This window comes from Protopterus annectens, chromosome 2.part2, assembly GCF_019279795.1.
Source record: "Protopterus annectens isolate FY-2018-M chromosome 2.part2, PAN1.0, whole genome shotgun sequence".
NCBI classification, from domain to species: domain Eukaryota; kingdom Metazoa; phylum Chordata; order Ceratodontiformes; family Protopteridae; genus Protopterus; species Protopterus annectens.
This window is the reverse complement of record NC_056730.1, coordinates 1,093,656,506-1,093,677,493: the sequence shown is the minus strand read 5'-3', so window position 1 is coordinate 1,093,677,493 and position 20,988 is coordinate 1,093,656,506. Positions and strand designations below refer to the sequence as shown.

Here is a 20,988-nt window from a genome sequence, read left to right as displayed (position 1 = left end):
TGCGTGAATGGGTGTGCCTTCTTTGAAGGTTGTGTGTCGGGCTGGCAACTCGGCACCATAAAAATCCACTGCCAATCATTAGCGAACCGGAGTTCCGCTTTGGCGACCCCTAACTGGGAAGAGCCGAAAGACATTACTTTACTATCTAAAATGATAAGTTTTGCAGTTGTATGTAAATCATTGGTCAATACCCACCATGACATCCTTTTGTGGATGTGGTTATAGAGGGGAAAAAAACAACTAAATGGTGAAACTAAAAAAATCAAAGAACACATTGTAGTATTCATATTTTGCAAAATCACTTGCAACTTTGTCACGAAGAATGTAATAGGAAATGAAATTAATTGCAAAGATGCTTCTGTAACTGACCGGTGCATTTTAACATCTTGTTAGTATGCAATGCTACTGCTGCCGGAAACTCAAGTTATGTGAAATTTCTTTATATGTTGTGCTTTATTTTTATGCATAAAAGAGTTTTTATTTTCATTTTGATTAGTTTAGTGTTGTCAAGTCAAATCTGATTAATTTGTTAAACTTACTGATTCATATCTTCTGTAAGAAGTGTGTGTCACTTAATCAAATGCAAACTTAAACTTACCAAACTGCAACACATCACAAGTACAGCAGTTGAGACTGTACCTATTGAAACTCCAGAATGGACTTTAACGTGAGCCCTGGAATGGGGGATATTACAAGTGCAAGATTCACACAGCTCATCCCTGCTCTGTGACGAGCTTTAACTGTGGCCAAGTTGGAAATACATGTCCTATATAGTATATTCAATGGAACGTACACTAACACTTTTTATTTATTTATCCCTTGTTGACTGGGTTAGTCCCACTAGATTAGTAGCCTTTTTTCAGGAGAGACCCAAGGTGGTATTTCTACTAGTAGGGTAAAGTTGGCAAGGGCATCGGGAGCTTCCCATATGGTTTTCGATAGGTACCGAGAGATTGTTTACGTCCGCCTGAGCTACCACCAACTCACACAGATGGGGCCTTGGTTTAACGTTTCATAGGATTTGATCATTTAAACCTCTTTAACATAACATGGTGGTTTTCCTGTGAAATAAGAATAAAAATTGATTTTTCTCGATGTGGCCAGAAATAAGTATGAAACAGTGATTTTTCTTGATGGTGTGCAATCTAAAATGACCATACAGCTGTGATTTTAATGTGTGCAACTTTATTGAAACAAATGCTGTTAGTAAACTGCAGTGACTGTTCCCCTTTAAGGGGAGAATACCTGGCCCATACAAAATAGCTTTCAGCTGTAACCTCAGGGTATTTAAGGAAGCTAGGTAAAGATCAAGTCAGAGAAGTTCGCACTGTGAATTCCAGAGAGGACCTTACACAGGGAAGTCCACTCCTGGAATATGTTTTGACATAGAGATGTTTGACAGTGAAGGAAAGAATGAGGTTCCGGGGAGTCTGAATGAGTTCATGAGTGGAGATCAGAGTATTGGCTGTGGAGGAATTCATTTAGAAGGAAGAGCTAATCAGAGGAGAGTCCTGGTGGTCTTTGCATGACCTGTGAATAAAGATGGTCTTTGTTTTTTTAATTTTATTTAGTACCACTGTATTTTAAAATTCTTAACCTAAGATCAGTAAAACCTTTAATTTGCACCACAGAAAACCCCAGAGTGAGCTTGCAAGAGGTTTTTTTTGTGTGTATGGACCTTTTCCATTCAAAAAATTGCTGAAATAGCTTTTATTTTGATGGATGAGATCAGCCCAGACTGTTGTTTTTTTGTTAATAGTGTGAAAAAACTCAAAGGTGGCCATTGCTTTATATTCCACACTGGTGGATGCAGCAGATGTTAACTTTCAAGATGTACAAATCCTGTACTCTTCCAAACCTGCCACTGCCAAAAGAGAATAATTCCCCAAGAAAACAGCAACATCTTTTTCATGTTGTACTTGTGTGTGGTGTGTTGTGCTGAGAGAGACTGGAAATGTTTATAATGTATGCTGCATTCAAGAACTATAATTGTGTTTGCCTTCTGGACTCCAAAAGTAATTGAATTGATTTATTTAAGCTAGAAGCAAGAAGCGAGTCCAGAGTCATAAGGCAGAATACAGACAGAAGTCTTCCAATCCCAGGAACTACAGAATTGCTGCTGAAGAGTAATTTCTTCAGATAATAGCTGCCACTCCAGAGGGTATGATGTGGTAGCCACATTTGTGGCTATACATTCAAGATGCAGCACCCTTGAAGTGTCAGACTTGCAAAGCTGACTTAGAAGCATGTACTGAGACTTCTGAGCAAGTAGACTCATAGAAGGGCTGGGACTAGACCAGGTGGCCTCAAACAATGGTTGCACAACACACTGGAGATCTCCTTCATGCTTTATATGAAAAAGTAAAATACTGCCAGCTTGTTTGTCTGGGGGTCACTGCAGAAACTGAAGATGTTAAGGTTAAAGAATGGACTTGTAATAAAAGCTAAGTAGTAAGGTCACAATTATTTAAGTACATTGTCACTTGATGATTAGATTCAGAAGTAATAGTAAAGAGACTGTAACTGAAACAATAGTGATTGATACATTTAAGAATGCACAACTTAATATTATTAAGAAAGGGGTGTACCAGGCAGGTCCACAAGACATGAAAAGTTTTGTATCACTTGCTCAAAGAGTAGTGGGCTACGAAAATCTGTATTTGACTGAACTGCCTAAAGTGACCGAGAAACCTATTGTTAAACCAAAAGGAGCATTCTCAGAAATTCTGTGTTTTAAATATGGGAGGAGGGGATCCATAGCAAAATTCTGTAGTAATGAGAACATAGCCATAATCAGTGGAAGGAACAAATAGATAGGTTCTCTGATTATTGAAGGGAGTTATCACTCTTGAGAGAAGAGTGACATATGGAGAACTATGTCCCAGTCTTAGCAGAAGAGGTAGCAGAGCCCTGTGCTTCCTGAGATCTACCAGAGAGAGAATGCCACTCTGTTTGACTTTCAAGTGAACAAACGTCCAATGGGAGAATGAGACTCTAAGCACAGCCAATAAGAACATGCCCAGGGTGGTGGGGGAGGAGTACAACTACATCCATATCTTGGAAGGACATCCAGATACAGACAAAAGTAATGCCTGAACTCTAGCCAGATTCACCTATCTATGGATCATGCAAGTGGTAAGAGATCTGTTGTGCCCACTGAGCCCAGTGTGAAAGGATGTCTTCAAATCCACTTTTTAAGAGCCCATTGATACCTAAATTTATCCTTAACACTGCCTTTGAGAGTATTGCCATGGACATTGCGGGCCCCTTAATCAAGTCCAGTAATAGATACCAGTGCATTTTGGTATATTTTGGTCACACTGGGCTGTGCAACCAAACTGCCTGCAGCAGTCCCTCTTTGAAAACCCATTCTGAGGCTACAACAAAATAGTTGGTCCTACTGTTCTATACCAAATGAAATGCCCACAGAACCTCTTTTTATGTTGAAAGTCATGTATCAGCTTTGTCAAAACTTTAAAATGAAGCAACTCTGAACTTCCGTACATCATCCACAAACTGATGGCCTGGTGGAACAGTTTAACAGGATGTCAAAGCCCATGTAAAGGAAGGTGACAGAAAAGGATGTCAGAAATTGGGACAATTATTGCCATACCTTCTGTTTGCTGTCCATGAGGTTCCTCAAGTTTCTAACAGATTCATTTCCTGTGAGGTTCTCTATGAGAGACACCGTAAAGGATTATTAAATATAGCTAAGAAGACTGGGAAAGAGGACGTGTCTCCCTTTAAAACAATGTGAGAGCACTATACCTCCATGCAAGGTAGACTAAACACTGTGATGCCAATAGTCTGTGAGCACATGAAGAGGACACAAGCAGTTTAGCAGGGACTATACAGTCAAGATGCCAGAAGGCAGGAGTAGTACCTTCAACCGAAAGTAATTTTCTGTCCAAGTGGAAAGGACCTTTTGGATCACAGAGAAAGCAGTAAAAAGTGAATACAGAGGTAAGCTGATGAGAAGTCAGGTGAAAATTTACTACATAAACATCCTTATGTTGTGGAAAGAGACAGAGACAGCCGCAGTCTGCCTGGCAGCTGAGGTAGGGGATCATATAAAGGGAAAAAGACTGCTATCCATACTCAAAGTGGTAGTAGAGGAGAACTTATCCAGACCCCAAAAAAGAAAGTGTGGGAGTTTCTGCTCCATAACAGTGACTTCTAGGCAGAACCAAATTAGTTAAACATCTTCTTAGAACTGATCTGGATGAAAGAGTCAGTCTTGAGCTATTCTGAGTACTGGACTCTCAAAGTGAATATCTGGCCATCAGGTGGGCTTGCTATATTCTGACAAGATATTTTACTTTAGTGATTGATCTTACAGCCCTTTAAGGATCTATGCAATAAGAAAGGGAGAGTGTCAAGCTTTGCAGGTAGTAGTCTGTCCCCCTAACCCTTCCATGCTAATGTCCAGTATTTTCTCTGTGTCAACCATCACAGTGCAGAAGGCCTATTCTGGGCATTCAGTCTATCGACAGTGCATGAAACCAGTGGTTTCAAACTCAGGGTGCCAGATGTAATACAATATGGTGGTTTCCCTGTGAATTAAGTTTAGAGCCTGATTTCTATTACTGTGTGACATGAAGTAAGTATAAAACTAAATTATCTAGATGTTTAATCTAAAATGACAATGTAACTGTGACTTTATTTGTGTGTAATTCTATTGAGACAGGTATTGTTAACCTTCCTTAAATTGTAGTAACGATTCTTCTTCAAGGGGAAAATGCCTGGCCCATTCAAGTTACCCCTTAGGTGTAATAACCTCAAACTTTTAAAGATAAAGAAAGAAATATAAGTCAGAGAACATTGAATAGAGAAGTCCAAGGAGATGTTTGGACAGAGAAGGGACCAAGAGGGAAGGAAAGAATGTGATTCCAAAAAAGCATAGATGAATTTGTGAGTGGAGATCAAAGAGTTGATGCTGTCAATCTTCATTCTATCCTTGACAGATGGGTTCGGTTCTGATATCGGAACCAACATGGCTGTTACTACAGCTCGCACCAGCCAAAAAGTCTCAAGTTTTACCTCTACCCAGAATCCCTCTCTCTCTGTGTTACCTCAGATCTCATTTGCCGCTTTACGAAATGGTCGCATTTAGCTGACACTGTCAAGTGATTGTCGGATTAGATAAAAAAATGTTGTGTCCTTCTTTGAAATTTCTTTTTCATCATCTCTTTCGTTACACTTTGTGTAATCTTTGTATCATTGTTGATACTCTTTTTTACTTTACACTTGATAGTTCCCTCCCTCTCTCTCTCTCTCTTTCTCTTTCCATTTCTTTCTGTCTGTAATCCTTTCCCTCCTTGTACACGTTTGTGTACCTCTTAACTATCATTGTTGATAGTCGTTCCTTATTCTTCCTTGTTGTAAAAAAAAAAAAATAATAATAAATACCTATACATTTCCCTTTCTTTCTGTGCAAGTTTTTTTTCCCTTGTTCTCTTCCTCTGATATGGCTGACAAGGGTAAGACCCCTTCTGGTTTCAAAAAGTGCCAGAAGTGCGATCATAAAATTCCTTTTTCTCACTTTCATTCTTTATGCATGTATTGTCTTGGCCCCTTCCATTTACAGGAAGATTGTAGTATTGGCCACACCTTCAGCTACAGGGCCTTAGTAGAGAGGCACAACAAGTTAATTTTAAAAGGTCTCCTACCTTCAGCCTTTGGAGAAGCCTTATCCACTGCAGATAAAATGAAGTCTAATATTTCTTCTCCTTCCTCTTCATTGTCTATTGACAAAGCTAAAAAGAGAAGTAATTTGGTTCCGACCTGGCCGTTGGTTCTGAAGGCCAAAAAGTTGAAGACCTTGGCTCCGAAAGTTCTCTTGGAACTGAAGGCTTCTGCTACTGAGATTCTGGTGCCGACAACTTCCATTTCAGCACCCATTACAGTTTCAAGTCCTTCTGCATCAAAGGCCTCGACTCAAGAACTGAATTCTGTATCTCAAACTAAGACTTTGGTGCCTAGAACCTCTTATTATCCTTCAACATATCCCTTTGCTGGGGAATTACCTGAAGTGTTTTTGCAGAGGCCTGAATCTCCTTCCACGTTGGCAGTCTGCTCCACCAAAAGCCTTTCAGAACTGGACGTGGAGGGGCTGGTGAATAGGATTTTGTAGGCTAGAGGGCTTTCTGACCCATCTTCGGTACCGATTCCTTTTGGTCGTGGTACTGAAACATCCTTCACTCCATTGACTACTCCTCCTCTAACCTCCTCAGAGGTCTTAAAGTCCTGTTTTCCAGTTTTCCCAGCTCTGACTGTGTCAGCTGTGGAGTTGTTCGCTTCTGCGGAGCCGGCAGTTACTCTGAGCTCTTTGGTTATCTCTGAACCGGAGACCTCCTGGAGCAATAGCTACCCTGTCGGCTCCGGGGAGCAGGTCTCCACTCCAGGTTTTTCAGAGCCATTCCTGTTCCTTGGAGCTTTGGCTCAAGTTAGCTCTGCTCCAGCTTCAGTCTCGAGGGTTGGATCTTAGGAGCAGGGATTACCCAGATTCCAAGGCAGCCTTTCCTGGTTATGGGCTCCCTTCCCTCTTCAGGGAGACTGACCTTTGAGGCTATGCAGGGGGGGCCCTTTCTCTAGCAGAAATTCAGTCGGTGCCTACCCCATCAGAACAGGTCCCCCCCAGCTCTAATGTTCCACCTGCCTCTCCACTGGAACAGTGGGTGCTGAAGTCTCAGATGTCACAGCCACAGATACTGTCATCCTCTGATACCTCCCCAGATTATCCCCCTGAGGAGGTCCCTCACAAAAAAAAAGTGCAAGAGGAAGCACTTGGATTCCCCCCTGGAATCAGTCAGTGAAGATACAGATTTCGATGAGGGGTAGGAGTTCTCCAAGGTCACCCCCTAAAGATGTCTCCTTTGGAGACATCCTGGGAATTTTAAGTCAGAGAGGTGACTGAAAATCACAAAACCCTTCCTTTGAGTAGTTTGTTTACCTACAGGTACTCATCACCTGCCCATCTACCTCTTGGGTGACTCTGCCCACTGATGAGCTCATTCATTTGATTTCAGAGCAGGCATGGAAGGCCCCTGACTCCATCGAGCCCATCCCCAATAGATCAGACAGGATACTTTCCACGCCCAAAGCCAAGCTGTTTTGGGCTAAGGGTTTTGCAACTGATGCTATAGTTGTAGAAACCTCCACTAAAAAGGAACTAGCTGAGGAGAGTTCCTATGTCCATCCACCCAACAGGGAGTCCTGGGCTATGGATAGGTTCAGGAAGCAGGTCTGCGCTTCATTGACCTTCACTATAACGTCCTTGAAGTATATGGCATATTTCACCAGACTCCAATGAAATCTGATCAAGAAATTATCAGACACCCTGGCAGGAGCTGTAGCTGAGGGAATCCAAGAGAAAATGGCTTTCCAATTAACCACCTTGGAGTTGTGTCCAATTCATCCATGAGGCTTATTGCACATACAGCCGAAGGGACATCTAGAACAGTGGGTACATGTGTAGTTATTAGGAGACACACCTGGATGCACCTTTGTGATTTTGCAAAACCATTCAGGTCTTCTTTCGTCAGTGCTCGTATTGATGGAACATCCTTGTTTGGCCCAGAAGTGAAAGGAACTTTGTCCAGGTGTGAGAAAGATGGTAAGACCCTGTCTGCTGTGGGCATACGTTTTTCCACCCCCCCCCCCCAAAGGTCTTTTTCTAGGAACCAGAGGAGTGGTGGAAAAATGTGGTTCAAAAAATCCCAAGGATCTTTCCTCGACACATATGGAGGGAGTTCTTCCAGAGGCAGAGGGGGGAACCAAAACAGAAGACTCTGCCCTTCTGGCAGAGGTGGTCCTCAAAAGTAGGGCTTCAGGAATTCCTTCCAAGGCAAGCCCTTTCAGTGCTCCTGAAGGGAGGCCCGATTGTCTTCCTCTAGAAGTGGTTTATCCTTGCACTTAAACACCTGGCTAAACATAACAGATTCTTGGGTGCAACATATCATATCCAGAGATTGTACGATTCCCTTTTCTCAACCTCCCCCTTTTACTAGAAAATGCCAGATTTTCCACCCAATCAGTGGGATTCAGCAGTACAAGAAATCCAAAAACTGCTGGACAAAAGAGTCATCCAACAAGTCCCACCAGACAATGAAGGAGCTGGAACCTACTCGAGATTCTTTTTAGTGCCAAAAAAAGACAGGGAACTGGAGACCAATTTTGGATCTCAGTGCATTGAACAAACAGTTCAGTAAACAAAGTTCTGGATGGTGCCGGTACAATCTGTCCTTCCCTTTCTGAATAAAGACAACTGGATGTGTTCAGTAGACCTTCAGGATATATATTACCACATAAAAATGGACAAATGCTCCAGAAGGTTCCTCTGCTTCTGGCTGGGAGCCAGTCATTAACAATTCAGATTACTGCCCTTTGAACTCACAGCAGTCCCCAGAGTGTTCACCAAATACATGGCAGTAGTAGCAGCAGCTTACCTGAGACTACAGGGATTCCGTGTCTTTCTGTACTTGGACGACTGGCTCATAACCATTTTGACCAAGCATCAGTTGATAACAACCAGGGACTACACCCTCAACATCTGTGCCCATCTAAAAATCGTGGTAAATCTAGGAAAGTCATGTTTAACCCCAACACAAAACTTAGAATTCATAGGGGCAGTGCTGAATACACGGACAATGATAGCATCTCTCCCTCCAGAATGTCACCAGAGAATTGTGGTTCAGGTTCAGAAATTAATCCACAGAAAGAAGGTTCCAGCATGATGTTCATTGTGCATACAGCTGCAGTCATAACAGATGGGTTCTCCTGCCGTCAGGCGGGTCCTCGGTCGGCCGAATTCCAAAGTCTAGGTCCGGCGCCGGTTGTCGTCACTTTCTTTCCTGACGTCAGTGCGACAGAGGTATATAAGACACAGCCGACGCCATTTTCTTCAGTCTTTTTTGCCGCGCGGTGCCCGAAGCAGAAGCAGTTCGCAAGTGCCGGTCGGCCAGCTCCTGAAATTACGAAAATTTGGAAATGAAGTCTTCTTTAAAGCTAAGTACCCCGTTGGGGAAACTTTTCTTGCCTCAGACCGATGTCAGACAAAGTTAACAATTGTATTTCTTGTGGGAAGCAAATACCGCATAAGGATTTCCATTCCCTCTGTATACCTTGTTTAGGCCCAGACCACGACGTCTCGGCTGTCGCTGGCGCTACTTTCAATAAACGCACTATTAAGCATCGGGCGGAGTTCGCCCAGCACTTTTTTGGTAAAGCTTTTGATTATAAAATGTCGTCGGAGACTCCGACTACGGTTTTGTCCAAAAAACGCAAGGACAAAGACCGACACGCGAGGTCCGCGGTCTCCACCGACACCACGCCAAAACCGGCTACACGTGGTCCGGTTCTCAGCGAGGTGCCTACACAGCCCCTGACTACCGACGACACTTCTCTGGCGGTGTCTTCTGTAACCGAGACCGCAGGTGCCTCGGCCCATACCCAGACTACAGCTACCGAAGCCACTGTGAGTGGTGAGCCTCCTAATGTGGACAGGTCCACTTCCACCCATGGTGTCTTTAGACCCTCATCTTCCTTTTCCATAAAGGCCTTTACTAAGTCCAAATCAGCCATGCATCCAAAGAGGCCTGTTGCACAGGGCCCATCTCCAGGCCCCATGCCTAAAAAGCAGATGCTAAAAATGGCTGAGGATTTAATTACTCTTATCAGGGGTTCCCAACCCCCTCCGGACAAGAGACCCAGAGTGGAGGAAGATTCTCCCTCTTCTGACCAGGGCTCCATTATTTCAGAACATTCTGATGAAGAGGAACACTCGTACTCCCCTTTTGAAGATTCTGATGCAGAGCAGTCCATTCCTTCTGTATCTCCCCCAGAGGATTTTTCTTTTGGGGAAACCTTGCATACCTTGAGGGAACACTTCCATTGGGAAGGCCAAGACTTTTCTGATTCCAAGAAAAGACTTAGGGAATTTCTTTTGCTCCCTCAGCACAGACCTCTGGCGATACCTCCTGTCTTGGACATACTTGATGATGTTTACTCAGAGGCTTGCCTTAATCTGGATTCCCTGCCTCCTGCCCCAGTCAAGCCTGATAGGTACTACAGAGTTCCTAACTCTCACCAATTTCTTTACAAAAGCCATAATGCTGACCCTGAAACCATTTCTCAAGGCCCCAAGGGAATGAAGGCCTCTACTGCTAAGAATCCACTACCTTCCGAAAGAGAGTCTAGATCCTTAGAAAGGTGGGGAAAAAAGGTATATACCTCGGCCACCCTAGCCATGAGGGCCTTAAATTGTCAGTTCCATATGCTTAAATATCAGCAGTTTCTGTTATCACAATTAAGGAATAAAATGTCACAACCTGAACAACCAAATTTGAAGGAGTTGCAGGATATGATGCATAGTGCAGAACAAGTGGGTAAACACACCTTACAATGTGGCTATGATGCTCTAGAGGCCTCAAGTAAAGCTGCTGTTACAGGATCAGTCATTCGTAGACATGCCTGGTTTAGGGAACAAACCTTGCCTGATCATGTTAAAGCTAAACTACTAGATGCTCCTTTACAAAAGGATGTATTATTTGGTACTAATGCTGAGGAGATACTACGGAAAATGGAAGAAAAAGCTAAATCTATGCAAACTGTCAAAGCCTTTCTACAGGTTCAACCACCACGTTTTAGCAGAAATTGGCCTTCAAAAAACTGGTCCTTTCCAGCCATGGACAAGCCCCAAGGAGGTAGATACAGGCGCACAAGGGGCAGAGGACAATCTCAAGGATCATATAGAGGCAGGCAATGGCAAACTCCAGCACCAAGAGGTGGCGAAGACAGTGCACAACAATACAGGAAACAAACCCAATGACTTTCCCCTTTTCATGCCAAGCAAGTCTCAGCTGGCAGCACCCTTGGGAGGAAAGCTGGCATTATTTACAAGAAATTGGCATATTATCACAACAGACAATTGGATCCTGGACATTATAAACAGAGGCTACAGATTTCATTTTCACACTCTTCCAAAAATGAGAGGCATGCCGAACCTGCCACACAATCAAAGGGCAGAGGCTCAAATACAAATTTCAAAGCTCATGGACATGAAAGCTATTCAAGAGGTACCTACTCACGAACAAGGTCAAGGTTTTATTCCAGACTATTCCTGGTACCAAGGAAAGGAACCGACTGGAGACCCATTTTGGACTTATCCATCCTAAACACATTTCTACTCGTACCAAAATTCAAGATGCTCCCCTTACAGCAGCTTCTTCCCATGTTGGGCAAGGAGTCTTGGCTGGTAACATTGGACCTCAAGGAGGCATACCTGCATGTCCCAATCAGACAAAGCTGCAGAAGATACCTCAGATTTCTTGCAGGTTCAATCCACTATCAATTCTCTGCATTGCCCTTTGGCTTATCTACTGCGCCCAGAGTATTCACGAAATGCCTGACATCAGTAATTGCCTACTGCAGACTTCAAGGGATGCAAATTTACCCTTATTTGGATGATTGCCTGATCCAAGCGGACAGCAAACACATACTTCTGGAACATCTGGCTTATGTAACACGGTTATTGAATTCTCTGGGATACACAGTCAACAAAGAGAAATCCAGGCTAACACCATCTCAGAAAATAACTTTCCTGGGTGCCAACTTGGACACAAACACCCAGATGGCCTATCTTACGCCAGAAAAACAGGGGCAACTAACTCAGTACTTCAAAATACTAGCAAATTGTACCAGGCTAACTGCAAGGAAAATCCTGCAGGCTCTGGGCTTCATGGCATCTTGCATTCTTCTAATCCCATGTGCAAAGTTGCATATGAGGAAACTTCAATGGTACCTAAAAAAACAATGGTCTCAACACAGCCACAGTTTGGAAACAATAATACCAATAATCCCATGTTTGCAAAAGGAATTTCTATGGTGGGTCCAAGCATGCCAAACAAACACAGGTCTACCATTCTGCAAGCCTCAAGCAAATCAAGTCATCACAACAGACGCCTCAGACTACGCCTGGGGGGCACACATGACAGACAGGTGCATTCAGGGCAAATGGTCCCAAAACGAAAAGCACCTTCACATCAATCAAAAGGAAATGCTAGCAGTGATAAATGCAATTACAGCTTTCAAGGATCTCCTGCATCCAGGGCAATTATTGATAAGAACAGACAATACCACAGTAATGTGGTACATAAACAAACAAGGAGGAACACATTCATACCCCCTGTGCAGGCTAGCCATGTCCCTTTGGAACTTGGCTCTGGAATGGCAAATCGAACTTCAAGCACAGTACCTGCCAGGATTGGAAAACACGCTGGCAGACAATCTAAGCAGAAATATGACAGACCCACACAAATGGAAGTTGCATCCTCAAGTGTTTACAAAGATAATCCAAGCGTGGGGAAGGCCAGACATAGATCTCTTTGCCTCCCACAGGAATCATCAATTGACAAAGTTCTACTCAAGGACCTTCCATCCAAAGGCCTGGAGAGTGGACGCCCTTTCTTTCAGCTGGGCAGCACGGACAGTTTACGCCTTCCCACCTTTGCCTCTTCTGCCCAAGGTGCTCTTCAAAGCAAGAGCAGACAGACCGAAGATGATACTGATTGCTCCAGACTGGCCAAGACAACACTGGTACCCACTCCTGAGGAGTCTAACACATACTCCTCCCTGGACCCTACCTCTAATGCCTCTTCTACTGACTCAGCACAGCTACAAAACTCTTCACAGTCAGCTGAAAACACTCAGTCTGGCTGCATGGAAAATTCCTTAACACCACAACAGACCCTACTCTCCAAAGAGGTGCAGGATGTCATTTTGGAGGCCAGAAGGCCATCTGCTAGAAAGGCTTACTCTGCAAAATGGAAACGGTTTTGCACTTGGAATGAGAAAAAAGGCCAGGATCCTAGAAAACTGAATTTGCCTCTGATATTACAGTATCTAGCTGAGCTGTTGAACAATGGACTTTCATTTTCCTCCATCAAAATTCATGCCTCAGCCATTTCTGCAGAATACAACACTGATCCACCCTTATTCTCTCACCCACTCTTAAGACAGTTCCTCAGAGGGGCTAAGAATATAAGACCTCCAAGGAAACAACCAATACCAGCCTGGGATCTTAATTACATTCTAGAAAAATTAACATTGCCTCCCTTTGAACCAGCTGCCTCAACAGATTTGCAATATTTGTCCTGGAAAACAGCTTTCCTTCTGGCCATTACCTCAGCTCGTAGGGTTTCGGAACTACAAGCCCTCATGGCTGTACAGCCCTTTCTTATCTTCCATCAGGACAGGGTTTCCCTACGAACCAACCCGTCATTTATGCCCAAGGTAGTATCCAGGGTAGCTTTAAATCAGGCCATACACTTACCCACCTTTTACCCCAATCCTCAAAACAAAGGGGAAAGGCTGCTACATTCCTTAGACATCCATAGACAGCTACGTTACTATTTGGACAGAACAAAGCCTTTCAGGAAATCAGAACAACTCTTTGTGTCCTATGCTGTGGGAGCTCAAGGGAAGCCAATTTCCAAACAGACAATTTCAAAATGGATAGGCCACTGCATACAGTTTTGTTACTCCTTTCATGGTAAATCTGTACCTGCAGGCATCAGATCCCACTCCACAAGGGCCACAGCTACCTCTGCAGCCTTCCTCAGAGGAGTCCCTACCAAAGATATTTTGGAGGCAGCCACTTGGAGTTCTGTGCATACCTTCACTAAACACTACCACCTACCTTTATACTCCAAAACTTGAGCAGGTTTTGCTACTGCTGTGTTGCAGGGCATTCTGGCTCCTCCTAGTTCCACCTAAGTGCCTACCACCCCTTTCCTAGCTTTGGGATTCTACCCATCTGTTATGACTGCAGCTGTATGCACGATGAACATAGTACAGTTTTGTACCTACCATAAATGTAGATGTTCGAGTGCTAATACAGCTGCAGTCCAGGTTTCCCTCCCTCCTTCCCCTCTAGGGGTATTCTTTTATGGTGTATTTGCTTGCAACTACTGTTTTTTGATTATATTGCATTGCATTATTACATAATTTTATGTATTGCCTTCCTTCTGGGGGACCTGACATCTGGGGCAAGAAAGACTGAAGAAAATGGCATTGGCTGTGTCTTATATACCCCTGTCGCACTGACGTCAGGAAAGAAAGCGACGACAACCGACGCCGGACCTAGACTTTGGAATTCGGCCGACCAAGGACCCGCCTGATGGCAGGAGAACCCATCTGTTATGACTGCAGCTGTATTAGCACTCGAACATCTACATTTATGGTAGGTACAAAACTGTACTTTTAGTCTTACAAGCTCTAGGATCCGTGGCAGCTTCTATAACTCTAGTGCAACTAGCCAGGTTACATATGAGAATTCTCCAATGCTACTAGCCTCCCAGTGGTCCATATTTCATCACCCATTGTCACACCAAGTTCTGATCACCAACTGTTGCAAAACAGATCTTCTTTGGTGGATGCACTTCAGTCAAGTTCTTCACGGTTGTCCTTTTGTTTTTCCGGACTCCACGGCCATAGTGACCATGGATGCCTGTCAGGTGGGGGGGGCATTATCTGGGTAAGACAGTCCAAGGCACTTGGTCCCATCGCACATCAGTGTCCCAGAAATAAGAGTGGTGCTTGTTGTGCAAGCCTTTCAGAAAGCCTTTCCTCAGGGGACTATTGCAATTCAAATAGACAATATGTCAGTAGTTTGGTACATCAACAAACAGGAAGGAACCAAGTCTTACCCCCTTTGTCGATAAGCCTTCAGAGTGTGGCAGTGGGCAGTCTCTTGCAGCTGTTTTATAATAGCAACACACATATCGGGGAGTTCCACTGTGTTTGTGGACAAGCCGAACAAATGCATCGTTCAGACTCACGAGTGGTTTCTCAGTCTAAAAGTGGTGAAAATTATTTTCCACCTTTGGGGTCAACCTTGGTGCGATCTGTTCGCATCTCCCCTAAACAACAAATGCCGCAACTACTTTACCCTGATTCCCCCTCCAGGAGAGTCACCAAGAGACACTGTCCTCCACGATTGGCCCTCTGGTCTCCTATATGCCTTTCCCCCGATTCCTCTAATTCCCAGATTTCTTTACAGAAAGCACTCAGGTTGAAGAGCACAGTAATCTTCATTGCTCCTTTTTGGCCTTAATAGGTTTGGTTCCCCTTCCTTTGGCCTTGCGTAACTCAACAACCCTTGATTCTGGACCCAGTGCCAGACCTCCTCTCCCATCCAAATGGTCTTATTCACCTAAACATTTTGAACCTCAAGCTGACTGCATGGTTCCTCCAGTTCCATTAATAGCCAGGTGTCTGAATATTTCCTCCCTGGTAAGCTACATTCTTTTATCAGCTCACAAACCTTCCACTAGAAAACTATACAACAGTAAGTGGAAGAGATTTACCATTTGGGCCCTTGAAAATCAAATAGATCCCTTTTCAGCTTCCATAGAACATGTCCTAGATATTTTAGCCACTCTGTTGAACACTGGAGCTTCTCTTTCTACCATCAAGATACAGTTAGCTGCTATCTCTAATTTTCATAATGGCTTGGATGAACATTCTTTAACCTCACATAGACTTTGTAAATCGTTCCTAAGATCCACTCTTCTGTTAAAGCCTCCGTTCAAAGATCCAATCCCTCCTCGGGACTTGAACCAACTTGAACCTAGTTCTTCAGGCAGTGATACATTCTCCCTTCAAACCCATCGCGGAATGTGACCTTAAGTTTTTATCCTGAAAAAGCACTTTTTTTGGTAGCCATTACCTCTGCCAGAAGGATATCAGAGATCCAGGCCTTATTATCTGAACCGCCTTACCTTATTTTTCACAAGGTTAGGTTATCGAATGCACCCCTCCTTTTTACCCAAGATTGTGTCAGAGACTAATATTAAACTAGATGATTAATATACCAGTTTTTCCCTAACCATTTTAACAAAGGAGAGTTCACTTTGCATGTATTAGATGTCCATAGACAACTGTTTCTATCTTCACAGAACAAAAAACATAAGACAGTCTAGTCAACTATTTGTTTCTTTCTCCAGTCCAAAGTTGGGCAAGGCAGTCAGCAAGATTACTCTCTCTAAGTGGCTGAAAGACTCATTTCATTAATTTATGATAAGAATAATTTAACCTTAACTAAACCAGTCAAAGCACATTCTACAAGGTCTATAGCCACTTCAGCTGTCTTTCAGTCCAGAGCTTCATAGGTTCATAGGTTAGTACTAGGCTAACTGCCCTTGCAAGTCATTTTAAGCTTAGCCAATTATCCACTGTGAGATTCAAACCCTGTACCTTGTGTTTGTAAGGCAAACACCCTAACCATTAGGCCACCCTCCCAAATCATAAACGATCATGAATGACATATGTGCAGCAGCCACTTGGGCTACTCCCCATACCTTTATTACTCATTATAAATTGGACCTGGTCTTTAGGGGCCGATTGCCCTTTGTTTCGATAATGTTCAGCAATATCCTTCCGTGATGCCGCCCAAGATTTTAGGTAGCTAGGGACTCTGTCCCATATGTCAAGGAAGGAATGAAGATTGACAACATCAGATAAAGAAGCTATGTACTCACCATAACATTCCATCTGTGTTGTCTATCTTCATTCATCCTTGACTCCCCCCCCCTCCCCTCCATCCCCCGACCTTAAAAGTTTTTTGTTTGGTGGAGTGGATCAAACTCACTTGAAATATTATCTTGTCCAAGCACAGTAGGTAAGGCTTCCTCCTGGTTTACTTTACACATATCTGTATGTATATGTATGTATGTTTTATATGTTTCGATATCTTTCTGCAAACTCAATCTGAGGTAATTGAGAGAGAGGGATTCTGGGTAGGGGTGAAGCTCGAGAGTTTTTGGCTGCCGCAAGCTGTAGTAACGGCCAAGTCAGTTCCAATATTGGAACTGAACCCATCTGTCAAGGATGAATGAAGGTAGACAACACAGATGGAATGTTATGGTGAGTAGATACCTTTTTTTGCTCTGGAGAAGACCGGTAAGAAAGATTGGCTAACCAGATCTGATGATCTTTATATCTGACCTAGGAATAAAGACTGATGTCCTTTCTTTGATCACTGTTATAATATTCCAGTGCTGATTGGTTATCCTTCCCGAGGTAACCTGACATCTGACATTTGTACCAAAGCCAAAACCTTCCTGATGCTCCATACGACCAGCCTATGACCTCAGCTTGTGGGAGTAGGTAGGGGTACATAAACGGATGTATGAGTGCAAGATTACTAGACTGTATAGGGCCAGGAAACACTGGAGGAGCCTGAGTAAAAGAAATAATATAGTAGCCCAGCCAAAAAGAGGGGAATGGAAATGTTCCTCCTCAGTCCACAGGGTATAGAGATGTGATCAAAAATGAAAAAGGAAGATGGAAGGAAGGATGCAGTACTATAACAGGGATCTGTAGGACATTTACTATTATGGTAAGTTTTTTACACAATTGTACTATGCCTTTACTTGGATTACTGTTGCAGTATTCCAGTACTGGTGGATGAATCCCAAAGCTAGCGACTGTTAAGGGTAGATGGGTTGGAGACAGGGTTGCTGTGTACTAGTCCTAAAAGGCCAGATCTAGCAAAGGAAGTTCTAGATCTGGAAAAAGCATCACCTCTGTAGCAACTATTAAAGGTGTCAACTAATGACCAGTTAGCTCCCTCCTGAAGATATGGAGTCAATGCCTTTGAAGAAGGCTCCTGAAAAGGAGACTGATGTGTTGGAGTGATCTTTCATAGTTAATGACAGGGATTTCCCATGCAAGGAGTAAGAGAAGGTGATGGCTTTAGAAATCCAGTTGGAGAGTGTTTGTTTGCTGAAAGGATTGCCCAGCTTACCCTGCTAGAAGGAAACAATAAGTTGGTCTGTTCTTCTGAAAGTATTTGTCCTAACCGTCTGTGCACATCTAGGGAATGAAAAAATCTTTCTTCCTTGTTTTGAGGGTTATGGAATTAAGTAGGCAAATGAATGGTTTGATTGAGGGACAGTTCATTTACTACAATTGGCATAAAAAAGGATATTGGTCCATAAGGATGCCCCATCATTATGGAAGATAAGGATATGGGTAATGGGCATACAGGCATGAACTTATGAAACTCTTCTGGCAGAAGTGAGTGCAACCAGCAGAACTGTTTCCCAGGTACAAAATTTGAAGAAAGCATTTAATGCTGGTTCAGAGGGTGGGAGAGTAAGTTTTTCCAAAACAAATTTCAAATCCCAGAGGGGTGGAGCAGGCCTCCTAGGTGGAATCAGATGAAGTATACCTTTTAAAAACGGCTTAACTTCAATTCTGAAAAGCAGCGGAGTGTTTAGCGGTACACTGACAGAGGTAGCAGACAGGTGTGCCTTAATGAAGAAATAGGCTGCTCCACTTTTTAATAATTCACACACAAGTAAAACAGAATAGGCAGAGTCTTCATCTAAAAGGGATCCTTATTTTTCTTAAAACACCAGAAGGAAAATCTTTTCCATTTGCAGATTTAAGGTTTTTCACTTGTAAGATTTTGTCATTTCCTGGGGCATCCAGATCATGTCCTCTGAAAACTGGTGTCTAAAAGGGATCACACTTCTATCACCAGTTGTGTCAGATTGAGACCCTGCAGGTTGGGATGTATCAAAGAGCCCTGTTTCTGTATGATAAAGTCCACTTTGTGGAGTAACTTGTAGTGTTGATCCCTGGCTAGATGGAGAAGAAGGGGAGACCAATGCTGCCTGGGCCAAAAAGGAATCACTGGCAAGAATTTTGGTTTATCCCTTTGGATCTTCAGTTGGACTTTTAGAATTGTGTGTGTGTGTGGGGGGGGGGGGCAAAGAGGAACTCCCCTTTCCCATGGAAGGAAGGACGGACAAGGTGTCTACTGTACAGGCCTGGGAATAAGGAGTCATGGAGCAAAACAGCTTGAGCTGTTCTGGAGGGAAGCAAACAAGTCTGTTTGAGGAATACCCCATTTGTTGACTGTATCCAAGAAGACCTTTCTGTGCAGCATCTGTTCATGAGTATCTTCCCTGGGTCTTCATAGTAAGTCTGCAAGAACACTGTATGGTGATGAATGTTCATAGGTTGGTACTAGGCTATCGGCCCTAGGGCCTATACAAGCCTAGCCATAACAATTCCCTGGCTATTTCTTCCCACATTATTTACTTCCAGCCTGTAGGATAGATTTGCTTTTATTTTATGGTCTCATATCATGCAAGCTAGCCTGTACAGCAGATAGGAGCTTAGTCCCACCTGTCTGTTAATGTACCACGTGGCAGTGGTGTTTTCTGTGTAAATCTTGAGGGGGTCTGGTTTTCAGAGGTGTCAGAACACCTTAAAGGCTTGGATAAGGGCTTTCATTTTTTGATATTGATGTTTTCCCTTATCTTCTTGAATGACCACTGGACCTGAACACTTGTGGGATCCATACATGCTCCCCAAACCAGATCCAATGCATCTGTGTGGATGTCCTGGGTGGGAGTGGGTGGGAGAAAAGGGAGTCCTGGATTGAGTTGGATTTGAGAAATCCTCCATTGTGACTCTTTCTTCAGAAAGAGCAAGAAGGGGATTTGGAAGTCCGGTGGGTGACCGTGCTTGAGACCAAAGGGACTCGGTGTGCACAATTTACATTTCAAGTATCAAAGACTGATTTCATCAGTAAAAAACAAGATTTCGCCAGATATCATGCAACAGTTTGTAACTCACTTGGCTTTTGAAGTATTTACATATGGAAGTATTGTTTATTTTCATGATTACTGACAGACAACTAGCAGTGTCTCATGTATAGTGAAATGTAAATGGACAATGACAGTAAATTTTCCTGTCTCCCGCCATAACATATCACAGTATATCCCTCAATAACATATAGGACTGTCAGTTATAAAATATGAACATAAATATGAAAATAAGGTAGCAGTTAACATTGTCACCTCACAGCAAGAGTTTCTCTGGTTCGATTCTCGGCTGGGGTGCCTTTTGTGCAGAGTCTGCATGTCCTCCCTGTGTTCGAGTGGGTTTCCTCTGGGTGCTCCAGTGTTCTTCCACATTCCCCAAGTCATGCTGCAGGTGGAGTGAACACTCTAAATTGGCCCTAGGTGTGAATGTGTGCGTGTGTGTGCCTTCTGAGGAAGGTTGGGCACTGGGCTGGCAACTCGACACAGTAAAGCTTTACTACCACTTGTTCTGCAGACCACTGATCCGCTGTGGCAACCCATAATGTGATCCGCTGAAAGATGAGCAAGAAGAAGAAATAGGAATATATGAATAATAAGTGATAGTGATAGTGATTAGTTTCTTTACTACAGGATATTTTACATTAGCATCATTTTGTTAGTAACTTCTTACATTTTCTAATATTGCCTATTATTAGCTTGTAAGTCACTTAAATAAGCCCGACCCAAAAGAAGGTGTGCATGCCATGAGGAGCTATGGGTATGTGCTAGAAGTATACAAAAAAGGTGCTGTAGTCCTTATACAAATTTTCATAAAATTTCCAAAGTATCTGTACAGGATCTCTAGTTATTTTTTTCTGTTATAGGCTTCTTAAGTTTGGCAACAACCCTTTCTACTTTCTGTTGCCTAAGTCCTTCTGCAAAAGGTTTTTGTGCTGTGGAGTTTTTATGAGAAAATAGTCGCTTAACAGCAATCTTTCTAAATCCATGGATATTATCCAGATATTCCCTTATTTTCTCTTTAGCACTCTACATTTGTGCCTACTCCTATTCTGTGAGATTCCCATTATTCTGCAATACTTTAACCTTTATCAGTTCCTCTAATTCCCATTTCTTCTTAACCATAGCTCTTTCTCTTTTATTTCTGCACTTTTTAAAACTCCAGTGTCATTTTGTCCCATCCACTAGCTGTAATTTTGAAGAGATTTCTGTATTCCCTAATAACACTTGAATAAATTACACTACCAATTCCTTAAATTTCTCTCTATTTAACAGATAGGTGGGAAGGCATCAGTGTTTCATTTTTACTTCATTACCCTACATTTTTATCATGTTTTGTTTTGATGTATGACCTGAAGTAGTCGTTTTATGT

The 20,988-nt window shown here is 43.0% G+C and overlaps 1 protein-coding gene across 5 annotated transcripts in view; it reads left to right on the top strand.

The window, feature by feature from the left end:
* The window catches only part of SEMA4D (semaphorin 4D), a 1,587,330-nt gene that overhangs the window by 1,121,558 nt on the left and 444,784 nt on the right, over positions 1-20,988 (top strand). The window lies entirely within an intron of this gene.